We start from the raw sequence: 13,813 nt of genomic DNA, 5'->3' as shown, positions 1-13,813 counted from the left end.
TTTCTTTCCCCTTTCCTTGATGTTTAAATAGAGAAAGTTTGTTGAACTGAATACATAAGCAAATGGAGCAGAGCGCAGAATGGGCTGTGGATTTGCTAGCACCTGTTTTATTTCTGCCAACTATGACACATATATCCCTTAATGTGTCAGAAAAGCAAAATGTGTTTCCATGGTGTAGTTGGTTATAAGTCTGGTCATCTGCATTCAGAGTTCCTTATCTTGGTTCTGCTGCTGTGAGAAGAACAGGCACCTCCTTACATCGGGAAAGGAATTAAATCCAATCGTGAGATTGCTAGGGTAGGCTTCAGAACATGCTTGTGCCAGCTGTGAGCAGGTGAAAGCAGACTGTTAGTGCATCGTCTCAGCTGCAGTGCCCTGGCAACGGGGAGTCTGGGGAGCAGCCAACGCTAAGGACAGCTCCAATAGCTTCCCATTGCCAGAATCCCGAGTGACAGGAGTTGAGTTTGTCCATTGAACCATTGCCTGGGGATTTGCAGGGTGCCTGGTGGGAGCTGAAATCCGGACCTTTTGCGCAATTGTTGGTGGTTGAAAGGAGTTTAGAGAAAGAGATCAGTTGCATAGTGCACAGTGCGGGGAAGTAGTGAATTCATCAGAATGGATATGAAAGCGTCAGGAGAGAAGTGAAATAAAGATTACCAAAGATTTGAATCGCAATGACAGGAGTGAACATTTCTTTTATTCGGTTTTTTATGCAGTTTAACGCGTCAACTGATGATTTCAGGCTTAATACATGACAATGGCTACCTAACCTGCAGAAACCTTAATCTAACTAATAAACTGCTGCCTTTTTCAAAGTCCATCTTAAAGAAGCAATAACTTCAAAACAAATATTTGATAAAACTTACATTTTCCCACTTACATTTACACGGGGCATGAATATTTTGTCTCTGTGCACAGATGTACTTTCAACTTAATCAAAAATCATGTTAAAGATTTTTGATTGACTCCCCTCCCCACCCACCAATGCTTAATTTTCACACTAAAAACAAAATCATTGCACCCTGTTGGCTGGCACAGCAGTGCAGATTGCAACATTTCCACACCAGCTTTTGAACAGCACAAGCAGGTCAATGGCTGACTCCTGTTCTTCATGTTACTAAACATGGCCTCTTGACGTGTCCGATTATTGATATCTCTTATGTAATCCTATTGTTCACGACTCAATGAAGCTGATAGCTCATTTAGGTAATAGACTCTAATGACTTCCTTGTAAATGCGTCACCCTTGTGAAGGATCTGCAGCCTGTAACTCCCCAGTGTGCCGTTTCTTAACAGCACGACCTCAGTATGTGTGTCTTTATGTTTGTGTGTCTTTATAGCCACTATACTAGCACAGGCCCTGCGTGGTGCATGGTTTGGAGGAGAAATGGTTTCTTTTAAAACTGGAATCAGAATTAGGTCAGCAGACACTAAAGAGGAATTGTATAATTTTAATTATCCATAACTCCCATTAAACCTCACCATCTGCTCACCCTACATAGATATTTTCCTGGCAGGTGCAAACAGTGGCATTTACAGTGTATAAATCCGACTGTTTTTGCACTTTTCATCAGGCTGTCCGCCTTCCTATACGTTGATGATGGGAAATTTGGCCTCTTGTGCTTGTGTTGGATGAATATTTAGTGAAGCTCGAAAATGGTTTCACATCTTCAGCGGAGGCGACCCAATCTCCCATTTGCAGAAAGTTGTGAAATATTTTCTACCTGCCTTGTCACTACCTCAGCCATTTCTGCCTGAAAGGAATTGCTTCAGATACTTTTTCACCTTGATCTTCAACCATCATGGTCACATCCCTGTGCCTAACATTGGCACAAAATGTTACTGCTTCCCAGGGCTCAGGAGGAGGCACAGTTTTACAGAGGCAACTGTTCCAACGGCGATCAGCTGGCAGGGCCATCATTGTTTTGCATTTCAAAGCGACATCCAAACATTGGCTCATTTAACAGGGGAGAGAAAGCCTCAGGAGATCAGAGCTTGGTGACATTCCCAAATAAAGAGCAAGAGTTGTCCTTGGTGCTGAAATCTCAAAAGAAGATAATCTAGCCTTTGTGCTAGAATGTGGGCCACTTCACAATTAACGCTTGGCACAGTCACAGACCTAAACGAAGCGTGTGTGTGTGTAAATGTTCAGGGTATATCGCTGATGTAATTTAAAGTTGTTTAACTCTTAGACTGCCCAGAGAGGCCCCTTCTTTGCTCAGCCAACCCATGTTATAAGTCTTTGAAAGCAAAATGCTGGAAATCTTTGAACACAAACATAATCCTGGAAGCAATGAACAGATCTAAAGAGAGAAACAAAGTTGATAAAGTCGATCAAAGATCCTTCACTCCAGCAACATAATCCTACTGAGATAAAAATAATACTCCCTGTAAACCAGGAATAATTTTAATACTGACTAAATTAAACACTTGAAGTAGCCATTTATGTAAAGATTTCGGAATTAACTACACTTGCCTTTCATACCTTTACAATTTGTCTTTGGGTCATAGAATCACAGAGTTATACAGCACAGAAACAGACCCTTTGGTCAAACTCGTCTGTGTTGACCAGACATCCCAATCTGACCTAGACCCGTTTGCCAACACTTGGCCTGTATCCCTCTAAATCCTTCCTATTCATATACCCATCCAAATGCCTTAAATGTTGTAACTGTACCAGCCTCCACCACTTCCTCTGGCAGCTTGTTCCATATACCCACCACCCTCTGGATGAAAATGTTGCCCCTCAGGTCCCTGTTTAAATCTTTTCCCCTCTCACCTTAAACCTATGCCCTCTAGTTTTGGACTCCCCCACCCTATGAAAAAGACCTTATTCGCCCTATCGATGCCCCTCACGATTTTATGAACCTCTATAAGATCACCTGTCAGCCTTTGATACTCCAACCTACTCAGCCTCACCCTATGACTCAAACCCTCCAGTTCTGGCAACATCCTTGTAAATCTTCTCTGCGCCCTCTCGAGTTTAGCAACATCCTTCGTATCGAAGGGTGTCACAATTGTATGTAGTATTCTAAAAGTGGCCTCATCAATATCCTGCACAGCCGCAACAGGACATCCCAACTCCTATACTCAACACACTGACCAACAACAGCAAGTGTGCTAAACACCACTTTCACCTGTTTACCTGCAACTCCACTTTCGAGGAACTACCTTTGCTCTCCTCTGTTTTCTCCATTTTATTTTGTAGCTTTAGTTTGGTTTTCCATCTGCCAGATGTAAAATACTTGATCTTTTCTAAAATCTTCCCTAACATGTTTTTATTACAACGTAAGTGAATTTTAAGTCAACTAACTTGCCGGTTTTATTTTTTTTCCTCCCATCCTCCTTTTGAGTGTTCTTCCAAAAAAGGTCACTCTGTTAGCTGTTCAGCAGGTCTGGCAGCATCTGTGGAGAGAGATACAGAGTTAACATTTCAAGTACAAAGACTCTTTTGGTTTTGAAGGAGGGTGCGGAATGCTGACACTGTTTCCTTCCCCATAGATGCAGCCAGACTTGCTGAGATTCTCCAGCACTTTCTGGTTTTTATTGCAAATTTCCAGCATCTGCAATATTTCGCTTCTATTTGTTAGCTGTTGTCAGGAATTAGATGGCCTGTCAGACAAGGATTGACACACTTGACCAGTTGTGTGGTGGATATCGTCGCTAGTGTTTTTCATCATCTGAAGCAGGAAGGACCCCTGTCACAACCAAATGGTGCTTGCAAGAGTAAAATTATCCTTATACTCAGATGATGAAAGCACTTAAGTCATCAATTATAATTCATAGTACATGGTAGTGTGTAAACCTAGACATTGCATAAATGCATAGATTACATATGGTCAGTGTATATCATATACACTTTTTTTATATAGCGAGAAGCAGGAATACCTTAAAGTAGCTATCAGATTGAAACACAATTGTGGAGAATCAATCTATCTTAATTCATCCATTCTGAAAGATGGTCAGCCCAATTCCTGCATTAATGCATTGGGAAGTTTATTCCACACTTTAATTTTGAATTTACTTACATTTTCAAATGTCGTTTTACAAGTTTGAACTGTTTTGACCCTTGGTTCAGCCCTCGCAATTCAATTTAAAATGATATTTTGACATTACGAGCACCATACTCTGAACTACCTCATACGGCTGGGTAAAACCACCTGTCAGTGGCCTGCTATCCAGCTGATGAGCCCGGCTCTTTCCCCGTCACTCTGACATCCAGGGATCGGGTCCGCGGCTCAGCTTCCAGTACTCTCCTTGACAACGAGAAATGGGTGCAGTGTTCAATCTGAGACCTGATTGTGACTTACAATGAAACGATTTTGTTGAGGACCTCCAGTTGCTTTACAAACTGTGTGGCTGAGCAAACTGAAACAGGGTAGAATTGGCACCATGACCTCAAGAAGAGATTACAGAGTGGATATTACATGCCTCACCGCCAGGTGTGTTTTGTGGCAGCATGTTGGGGAGGCTGGTAAAGTAGGTTTGCATGCCCAGTCTGCCACCCAAATCTCCCCTAATAGGTTGGGTGGGCAGACCCCTGAAATTGGTAGCCCACTCATCATAAGTACATAAATAATTATGGGTCACTCATTTAGATGTTGCTGGCATAAGAAGTGGGATGGCAGTGGGCAGTCAGCTTTTAAATGCCTATATGAACAAAGGCACGATGGAAAGGTGACCATCTTATTTGAGAGGTGCCCAATGTACATCAGGACTAAGCCACCTCCCTCCCACCTTTACCCCACTCCCCCAAAGGTGCCACCCCACTCTTCCTTCTGCCACACCATTCCCCTCACCCACCATCCTCTACCCCTTCCCTTTTGCTCAAAGATGCCTTCCCTGGCTTGAAATCCTGGCACTGGCATTCTCAGGGCAGCCATAGGCTTCTTCCTGTAGTGCCACCACAATGCCCTCTGTCCAACACTGCTGGAGCTGATGCTGCTAGCAACCATTGGCTTGCAGCTCCTGAGGGTGGGCCATCCTCGGAGTGATGGGCTGAAGTCCCAACTAATTGATCTGGCCTGTAGCTGTAGAGTGGATGTGCAAGGACCAATTCAGTATCCAACCAACTTTCTGAAATTTCCACCCAATAACCCTGAAATTATTTCAGGATATCTTTTTGGATTTGATAGGAAGTTCATTGGGCAAATTATCCTTGATTTGGCAGTAATTTCACATATTGGTGAATGTGGTGTGTCACAGCATTGAGTGCTATTTCACACTCAACTAAATGGAATACAATGCATAATGCACATAGATTTAGAGACAGAACATTCCAAATAAATGCTAATGTGAGTTTTTCCGACTTGAGCCTGCAGCATTTCATTCTCAGTTCCCAGTCATGTGGTATAAAGGCAGTGAATCACATCCCACAATAAATACAGGAGGCAGCCTTAGCATTTTGACATCAAAATTCAAAATCTAAATAATCAAGTGACAGTAATTCTTACTATGTTTAAAATTTTGCTGATGAGTACGTTTAAAACCCGCATGTTTAAGTTCCAAAAAGGAGGGAGGCTTGGGCCGGGCCTAGTTGTCTGAGATCTCTGGTAATTCTTTGGACTCACGGAAGGAGTTAGGCTTTTGTTGAGGACTACTTAAATTTTCAAAACATATTTAAATTTGTCCACTATTAGAGATATTTTGTATGAATGTGCGTCTGGGGGATGTGTGTGCATGTGATGGTGTGTGCGCATGTGTGTGTGAAATGGTGTGCGCGCGCGCCTGTGTATGTGAGTGCAAGCCATAGGAAAAATAGAACTAAGAAACAAGATCACGGCATTCAGCCTGTAGTGATTGGAAGGAGGTTGGCCGGGCAGATCTCGCTGACTGAGTTCCCTGATTGGCCCAGATTAACAACCCCAAACGGGAAGCCCTGGCTGACAGATACAAATGGGGGCTCGGAGAGTTTCCTCCTTCTGGACACTGACTCTGAGCTGGCTGGTCAGAGCCCACGTACTGTGCAGTGTAAATAGAGGGTGACTTGGTGATGGGATACCGGCCCCTGTGCAGTTATTACACAGCCGTTTGAGCCTGTTCTGTTATTCAATTAGATCATGTCTAATCAGGTTCTGGTCTCACCCCCAGTTTTCTTTCTGTCTGTCTCCCCTAGCCCCTGACTCCCTTGTCTATTAAAAATTTATTAATAGGAACCTGTTCAGGGGAGGTTTGGGGATAATGATAATATCAGAGGCCTAGGCTAATGCTCGGAGGATATGGGTTCAGATACCAATGGACCAACTAATGGAATCAAAATTAAATCAATAAATCTGGAATAAACAGTTGGTAATCATGATAGCTACCATCAATTGCTTTGAAAACCCATCCTGACTTATTAAAGTCCTTTCCCAGTCTAGTCTGCATGTAACCCCATACCCACAATAACTTTTAACTGCCTTGTGACTATTTGTGGGCAATTACGGATGGACAACAAAGCAACTGCTCTCAGTAATACCCACATCCCGTGAAAATAATTTTTTAAGAAGCTGTATTTGCTGTCGGTTCAGAAATCTTTCAAACCTTTAACTTGAAATGATGAACAAATGATGCTAATTGACTTGTAGAGTATTAAAGAAGCCATTTAAGATACCTTCCCTAATATTCTGCTGAAGATTTTACATATTCCTATTATTAATGCAGTTTTTTTTCTGGTGACATCAGTGATTCAGCAGAACAGATGTCTGGGATAATAAACAGTGAAGTGAAACATGGGCTGTAATTTAGTCGAGTTGTGAAAGCTGAAAGGCGAAGCTTGTGGACTGTCAGCTGAATTCTAAAACTGAGCCTCTTCCTCTGCCATCAATGTTTCATTCTGTGTGATGGACAAGGCACTATTCCTTTTAGTGCCTTAATGCTGACTCTGCCAGTTGTATCAGGCGACATTTACTTTCGCACCTTCTGGCTCTGCTGAGTCCAGTATTCCTGCAGTGACTCATATCCACTCCCTGCAAAGCAGTTTGCACCGTATATTCTGCAGACTTTTCTGCCAGCTGTTTTTATTTTATTTTTGCCCTGTATATCATAGAATTACATGAGGGCAATGGGGGAAGGAATGGCCAGACAAGGCACACAACAGCATCAAGAGGTTGTTGACCTCCCTAGCTTTGGTGTATGGGATCTGAAATCCATCAGTGTTGTTCAGAATAACTAAGCTTGTTGAATATGGCAGCATGAGGAATAAAAAGAGACCATTCGGCCCCTCAAGTCTTCTCCATTCAGATTGATTTTGGCAGGTCTTTACCTTAACTGATTTTACTACCTTATCCTTGACAGTATTTCATAGAATTATCGAATTTCACAGCACAGAAAGAAGCTGTTCAGCCTGTCTTGCCTATTCTAACTCTTTGAAAGAGTTATCCAACTTAGCCTCAGTGCCCTGTAAAATGAGCCTGCAAACCTCCAGGTAAAAACCTATCCACATTAGTAATGGAAACCTCCATTGTCCCAGCATCCACACCCTTTAAGGAGAGAGAATTCCATATTATGTTATGCCTTATGTGGAAAGAGATGGTTGAATTGCAAGTTTTGAGGAAGTTTTGTTTCAAAGACACTTCTTTGTCAATTTGATTCATTCATCCATCACTTCCATCTGGGAGAAGAAGCAACCTGTTCAGTGTTGCTCCCGGTGGCCCTTAGAGTAATATTGATGTCAGCATGTTAATAATTGCTTTCCTGATTATGATGCCGCCTCTTCAGGATTAACTGCCAGTGTGAACTCATTACTGAGATACCTGTGATGAGGCTTGCAGGGCAGAAAGTGAAGCAAGTGTGAAAACAGAGCTCTCTCCACAAATCCACATTTTGTGAAAATAAACTTGTCGTTAGGTAACAGGCTCACTGAGCACTGTAGGTACTGCGCAATGTGTATCAAACAGGCACTATCAGCACTGTTGCAGGGATGCAGAATCACACGAGCTTGATCTCACATCGATTAGAACTCACACTCCCTTCTGTAACAGCATGGTCATGACTCAAGGACTCGAGTTGCAGCTCTGACTTCTTTTGGTCTCGAGTGAAGGTTGGAACAATGAAAGATAGAATATCCAGAAAGGTCTCAGTCTCTTTAACACTCCCCTCCCCCATCGACTTGGCATCTTTTCATTGTTCCAATCTGAGGATCGATGATAAATTGTTCAGCCTGAACACAGGATGCTGTTAAGGTGACCTAACCTCTGCACTAGTGTCTCACACTTTAGCAGCAAGGGGCAGCTGAGCAGCCCTCCATATCTGAGATGGCACAAGGCTTCACAAGAGAAGTGTTGCCCCTGAAAGTGTCAGAGTCCCGGCTAAAGCAGGGTTAAAAGTGCTAGTACCTGAGTTGACAATCACAGTTATAGGTGCAAGTATGGGGTGGCTTTAGGGGATAATGGCAGCTTGCAGCCAATTATATTTGACTTTATCACCACCTGCACCAGATGGAGAAATCAGAATGAGCAATCACACTTGGTGTCCCATCATTTGAGGTTTGTTGGCTTCACTGAAGGGCTGTATTGATTCACTGTGTTAATATTTTGCATGAGTTGATTCTCGTTCTCGAAATCTGTCTTCCTCCTGGGAACAATGATAGGGCAAGTGTTTTGATGCCGCTGATGTGCTTCACGACGGAAGACGCATTTGAAAGAAGTAACCTTACTTATGCTCTGAGCAGTGCTCCCCTGTGCCTGTCAGAAGTTGGGCACGGCACTGTTATTCACATCCCTACCTGCCAACCATCGCTGTAATAAATCAGCTATTCAACTGTGCAGTGACGTGGGAAGTGAAGGATATTTAAACCCCCCAAAAAAGGGACAGGTGGCAGGTCCTGAGATCATTTCAGGTTCACAGCAGCAACCTCTACCTTGAACTGATTTCAGAAAAGGTGAGGGCAAGAAGTCTTCCTGTGTCGATGCTTTTAAAGATGCGACTCCTACCAGGTAAGAGTTTTAAAATAAGGGCTGCAGGGGAGAGTAACTCCGCACAATTCAAAAAGAAGGAACTTGTTTGCTAGGTCTGAAATGTGGCTTTTTCTTTTCTCGTTGTGGATGACTTGTGATTTTTATCCGGATATCTTACTCTAACCCTATTGCATGAGTAATGAGATTGATTCACCCCCACCAGTCCAGATTTAAAGCCTTTTTTACATTTTTTTTTTGAAGGGACTATTTGATTTTCAAAGTCCTACCAAGTCACATAAGCATCCACAAGGGCAAATATGTACCTCAAGTAGGCAGGGAGTCAGTTGTCTCTCATCAGAGTTGATATTACTTTTGGCATGAATCATTTGTCTTTTCTCTGATGTTGACTGCCCGATGTTGAAAGTTTACTAAATGATTGTGCTATTCCAAGACAATTCTTTTCCTCATAACTTCCATGTGTATGACCCATATAGCATGCATTCAGTTGAAAAAGATGGTGCAGGCAGGATGGGTACTGTAAAATTCTATCAGGACCCTATGGGCATTGGTTAGATTTGTGTTTGGCCTCTGTAGTCTATGCACATTCAAGTTTTGGCAATGCTAGAGTTAAACTTGTGGTTGTGAGGCATCCAACTGGTAGTGGGTTAGTTAGGAAGTAAGCTGTCTCCCAGAGAGCTATACCAACACCAGTGAGGAGCTGGTTTGATACATCAAACTGCGAGTTCTTATTTGCTTTGAGTGATTTGAAGGATTTGTGTAGCACAGCAGCGTGTCACATTCAATCATGGATTTTAATTTCTTTAAAAGGTTCTGAGATTCTCAGAGGTTAACATGGTCATGAGGTGAAAAGAATAGAAGTACCATCTTGCTGTGCTGCGTATCTACTGTTGCTTTAGTATTTTAATTTAAAAAGACGTGAAAGGCTGTCCCTTCCAATTGTTTATACAACAGTGAATGATTTACAATTTTAAGCCAAACCATTAACTTGCAGGGTTTAGTCTTAGATTTGAGCAGCAGCTTGTTAAATACTAGCAACACAAGTTGCTGTGTTTTAATAAAAGGTTGTTACACAGTTGGTTGTGGTGACCTGACTGCTGCTCGTCGGTGGTGTCACCAAATTATGTTTCGTATCCTGAGGCATCGTGAGACATTTCATACTGTCTAAGGTGCTACATGAATGCAAGTTGTTGCTGCAACATTTGGCTGCTTCTGAAATGGAGCCGACATCCCTGCTCCAGCTGTCAGATTCTCGCACCCTGACCCTCTCCCCATCATCTAGACATAAATGTAGGAGGTTTGATCAGTAAGTTTGCAGATGAATGTGAAAATTGGTGGTGCGATAAATCATGAATTGGGGGGGAAAGCCTAGACTACAGGATGGTATAGACAGGCTGGTCAGATGGACTGAACAATGGCAAATGGAATTTAATTCTGTAAAGTGTGGTGATGCATTTTGGGATGACGAACAAGGCAAGAGAGTACATTTGAATGGTAGGATGTTAGAAAGTGACCTTGGTGTGCACGTCATTAGATCTTTAAGGCAGCAGGGCGGGTGGATATGATGGTTGTGAAGGCATAAGGGATACTTGTCTCTTCCTGAGCTGTAAACCTCTATGACCCTCTGACTATACCACTCCTCGGGGGTCATTTTAGCTCAGTTGGCTGGATGGCTGGTTTGTGAAGCAATATGATGCCAATAGCATGGTTCAATTCCCATCAGTGGCTGAGGATACCATGAAGGACTCTCCATCTCAACCAACCCTTCACCTGAGGTATGATGGCCCTTAGTTTAAAATCACTACCAGTCATCTCTCTCTAATGAGAGAGAAGCCCTATAGTCTGGTAAGACTATGGTAAGTTGACTTGATAACTTTCCCAGCCTTGACCATGTTGGAAATATTATTAACTTTTTACAATGCTAGGCCTCCTTTTCCCAAGAGTTTGACAATCAATATTTGTACAGATTGGACAAAGAAGAAAAAAGATAAGGATTTCACATTACAGATTTTATTATTTCATCACGTTTTGGAATTGACTCTTGGAGTGTATTGATGAAGGAATCCAAGTCAAACTAATAAACGTTTGTTGGTTTTGTACAGACTTTGCTTTATGCTGTTGTCCCTGTACAACACTGCAGTCCATATGGAATTCTGACCTGGCATTAGAATGCTATTTTTCAGGAGCGTAGGAACAGAAAGAGGCCATTCTGGCCATTGGATCTTTGCTATCATTCAACTAAAACAGATCCAATCTTCTACCTCAGCACTATTTTCATTTTCCTGTGCTTTCTCCTATCCTTTGATGCTTTTAAAAAAGGTAGCAATTTATCAATCTCAGTCTTGAACATGCTGAATCTCTCGGCCTTTCTAAAGTACAGAATTCACCCCTACAACAAAGAAATTCCTTCTCAGCTCAGTCCTAAATGAATTAGTTTGTATTTTGAAACTGTGTCCCTTAGCGGGATCTTCCCAGTCAGGAGAAACATCCTTCTTGCATTGACCCTGTTGAATATTGCATGTTAGTCTACAGTCTGGAGTCTGCACGCCTTTCACTGTAAGCATCTATTTTCTGTGAGCTTGTCTCGCACCCGCTCTATCTCTGTCTCTCTCTCGCTCACGCTGTCTATCCCTGTCGCTCTTGTTCTCATTCTCTCTCTCTCTTTTTTTCTCTCTCTCTCTTCCCCCCCCCCCTCCTCTCAATGCAGGCTGTTCAAGTGGAAAGCTTTTATTTTCAGTGGATCAAAGACTAGATTCTTTATGGAGAGTTGAGCTGAGGTTGTCAATATTTGGAGCCAGTCCTGAAGCTCTTATACGTTACCTGTTCAGGACATGAGTGTGTCTGCAGACAACACAAGGAGTCGGAGGGGAGGGTGGGTGCAGGGTTGATGGTGCAGGATGCTGGGTGGTATACAAGGGTCTGTGAAAGACAATGATATTACCTTAATACAATTTCTTGCTCTTAATTTGTTTTATTTCAAAAATATACTTTATTCATGAAAATATCTTTATATATGCATAGTCACTGAAAGTGTTCAGTTCTGTGCAATAGCGTATGAAGGAACAATCAGACAAACTCAAGGCATTTGTTACTTGTGCAAGATTATATTTTACTCGTTTGAGGTACCAGGAGGTTCCGATAACTGAATAGACCCCCGTTTAACTTCGGTAGAAAGATCTTAGACAGTATTCTAGCTCTTAATGTCCTCCCAGCACAATGCAGAAGGTTGATGTTTTGTTTGCTTTGCTTGCGCTAATAACTTATGCAGTCTTGAAGCTCACTTATCAAGGCAACAGTGACTGACAGGAAGAGTACTGCCAGAGTTCAGCATCTGAGGTGCCTGTTCAATTAGGAAGATGAAGGGAATCTGTAGCATAGAGGCATGGGGAGCTTGGGAGAGCTGAGAAAGTGCAGTGAGGGACAAGATTGAATGCTTAAGCTGATTAAAATTACCAACTGATTTTTATGTGACCAAACAATGGAGTGGCATCTCAAAGTCTGTTGAAGGAGGTTATTTTTGTTCTAATTTTCCTTCTGTCCATGCTGAATGTAAAATCGGTGACCATAGTTATTTTGAATTAAATCTGTGTGAAGTCACAAACAAACTAAATAACTGGTGTTTAAACAAAACGTAGAAATCTACCATTCAAAGGTTATGCAGGAAGTTCTGAGCAAGTCAGACAACATCAAATGGGAAAATCAAGAGTCCCACGTAAAAGTACTTTTTATGTCTGATACTTACCCTACCTGTGACACAATTCTAACATCTCTTTTGTTTTGGCTAATCAGTTTATCCCAAACTAAGTTTGTACCAGCTGGTATTAAAACGTGTGTTCAGTCATATGAATTGTTTCCGATGGTGCTAAATCAAAAGAGATTTTTTTATTGGTGAACATAAAGCTGGTTAGAGCATTTGAAAGTGAACTGTGTGACAACATATGATCAAGCCTTGCTGTTTACGTTAAAATGTTCACGTGCGATCAGAGCTCCATTGGACCGGAGCCCTCCTCACTGTGCTCTTCAGAATTGAATGCAGAACTGTTTTGACCCAGGTGCACACAGGTTAAAAAATAAAAACAGAGAAAGTGCCAGAGAAACTGAGCACGTTTGGCGGCACCTGTGGAGAGAGAAAGAGTTAACATTTTGAGTCCAATGACACTCTTTTGGAACTGAAAGGAGTTGGAAAAGTAGTGGGTTTTATGCTTTTGAGAAAGGATGGAGGACAAGGGAAAAGAGTGTGTTAATGCTAGTAGGGAAGAGGGGCTCAGTTGGCTGAACAGCCAGTTTTCCGTGCAGAGTGACGCAGATTTAGTTCCTGCACCGCTGAGGTCACTGTGCAGATCCCCCGTTCTCAATCTCACCCCTCATTTAAGGTGTGGTGACCTTCAGGTTAAACCATCCCCAGTTATCCCTCTGTAATGAGAGGTTTGTCCACTGGGACTATGGTGCCTTTACATATTTTACTAGGGAAGGGATGTAGATGACGAGAAGGTGTCAATGGTAATGTGTTAATAGCAGAAAATAGGTCACTTGTACTGAAAACAAACCTGCTGTCTTATTTGCACAGTGAGGGAAATCTTGAAACGTTGAACTCTACTACCAGAGAAGCTGAATTTCTCCAATACTTTCCCTTTTTATTTCTGATCTCCAGCCTCTATAGTGTATTTGCTCTTATTGCAATGCAGCAGATGTCTGATTCTATTCTTGCTTCCTATGACCAAGTAGGGCAATTTTTAACATTTAAAATGCTGTTCAGGCAAAGGTAAATTTATGATCCGTTGTTCCATGTTTGAAATGTCATGGGGAGAGTGTGGATACATCAATGAGAGATGTAGAAGTCCAACTGAGCAAAATTTCCCAGCTGTTACTTTCTGTAGATGGAGAACTGCACACAAATTATTACCAGATCTGGTTACATCT

General features: G+C 42.2%; 1 protein-coding gene across 4 annotated transcripts in view; it reads left to right on the top strand.

Annotated features, from left to right (window-relative positions):
- nrg1 (neuregulin 1) overlaps window positions 1–13,813 on the top strand; it is a 176,301-nt gene that overhangs the window by 121,868 nt on the left and 40,620 nt on the right. The window lies entirely within an intron of this gene.

Source organism: Rhincodon typus, chromosome 1 (assembly GCF_021869965.1).
Source record: "Rhincodon typus isolate 14 chromosome 1, sRhiTyp1.1, whole genome shotgun sequence".
Classification (NCBI taxonomy): domain Eukaryota; kingdom Metazoa; phylum Chordata; class Chondrichthyes; order Orectolobiformes; family Rhincodontidae; genus Rhincodon; species Rhincodon typus.
Note: the sequence above shows the minus strand (reverse complement) of the source record. Positions and strands in the feature narration are given on the sequence as shown.